The sequence below is a fragment of the Eriocheir sinensis genome, chromosome 38 (assembly GCF_024679095.1).
Source record: "Eriocheir sinensis breed Jianghai 21 chromosome 38, ASM2467909v1, whole genome shotgun sequence".
Taxonomy (NCBI): domain Eukaryota; kingdom Metazoa; phylum Arthropoda; class Malacostraca; order Decapoda; family Varunidae; genus Eriocheir; species Eriocheir sinensis.
Window position 1 is genome coordinate 1,764,944 of NC_066546.1, and position 2,010 is coordinate 1,766,953.

The following is a 2,010-nucleotide window of genomic DNA, read 5'->3' on the forward strand; positions in this document are numbered from 1 at the left end:
CATCTGTTGAGAAGTATACATACAAAGGACCATATAGTTGTCCATAACACTGCAGTCACTAGTGATGAGAGAAGTTCCTTACTGAGGAAGGTCATGCATACCGACTCGCGTTGTGGGCGGTAACATTACAGCTCCTCTAAGGAGGCATGGAAAAAGAACCTAAGCCCAATGTTGTCATGTTCAGTGGCGGCTGTGATGCATCAGTGTTACAGGAGGTGCTGCAAGCATTAGATATCAAGTTTTAAAAATTCCTGATAACCTTTAAGAATCTTGAATCCTTCAAGGTTGATGGTAAATTTGATGTGTTGAGAGACTGATTCATAGTAATCAACCAATCAATCAATGGGGGCATACGCCGCGAGTGCATCGCCTCGCCCACCCTATCTGCGGGCGGGCACAGCCTCTGCACCACCCCGGCCGCCCCCAAAACAAAAAGAGGGGCTAGGGGTCCCTTCCTCCTTCAAGGTGCAGGGGTCCCATTTAGGCTTTGCCCTGCACCCGCCATTGACGGCAGGATCCCCGGATGCGGATGCATCGGGGAAGCCTTCCACACGGTCGAGCCCTCCAGCAAGACCGGATCAAGGTCGAGGCTAACCTCTACTTTTTAATTTGACTTTGGTGAGATAAAAAAAAATTTATATGGGGAGGGGGTGCAAACATCTCCCCCAACCAGCCTAGATCAGGGGCTGGACTGACTGATCACCAAAGGGCAGGGACGCAGGACCCCTGGGAGGATTAATCCCCCAGTTACCCAAAATTCATAACAAGAAATAGAGAAATTGAAGAGTTGGAAAAAGGGATATTATCACATGTACAATCAGTCAGGCATATGCTGTGGGGAGTGTTGCTCAACCAGCCCACGATGCCAGATCCAGGGGACCCTTCAAGAAAGTCTCCATGCAGGCCCCCTTTCCATCCGAAGTAGGTACTTCATGGCAAGATGTATCGACTTGCTTAAGTCACGAACTCTGCAGGTGTCCCTTTGGCGTCCTCCACTCAGAATTGTTTCTTACGTAAACCACCTGATGATTAATGCATTTAAATAGGGTTATAAAAAAAGTAAATGCCCTTTTGTTTTATTATGTGTTATACACACTTTTTTTTACATTTTATTTTATTTTTTGAATAACAATTTAAAGTGAAGAAATATAAATTATGTGTGTGTGTGTGTGTGTGTGTGTGTGTGTGTGTGTGTGTGTGTGTGTGTGTGTGTGTGTGTGTGTGTGTGTGTGTGTGTGTATATATATATATATATATATATATATATATATATATATATATATATATATATATATATATATATATATATATATATATATATATATATATATATATATATATATATGTATGTATGTATGTATATATATATATATATATATATATATATACATACATACATACATATATATATATATATATATATATATATATATATATATATATATATATATATATATATATATATATATATATATATATATATATATATATATATACAGTGAGTTGTGCAAGATGGGTACAGTACAGTACTCAAGATGGGCACCAAAGGAGAGCAGTAGTGCGTGATGGGTACCAAAGAAATTTGCACTAATTGGAGGTGTTATTCCAATGAGATTCAACAGATTATATTGTACACTAGTGCGTCCCACCACACACTTATGACATTTTTCACCAGAATTTTGGCTTAGTGTGTGGTGCTGTGTCTACATGTGTACAGAAATATAAAAAAAGTACAGCCTAAATCAAAATATGACCTACTTGATGAACTGGATACAGCCACCCACACCCACACGGCCACTTGGTGCCTGTTGGGTGACTGAGTGATTCATTCACACACCACACCCCCACCCCTGCTCTCTATCTCTCGACCCCCATAAACCCTCTTCATGTAATCAGCATTCTGCTTCCCTTTAATGTGCCCAAACTACCTCAACGAGCCATGATTCACCCCCCCAGCACTCAGTCCCTGCAGCCTTCCCTTACGTCTGTGGGAGCCTCCACTGCCCTGTG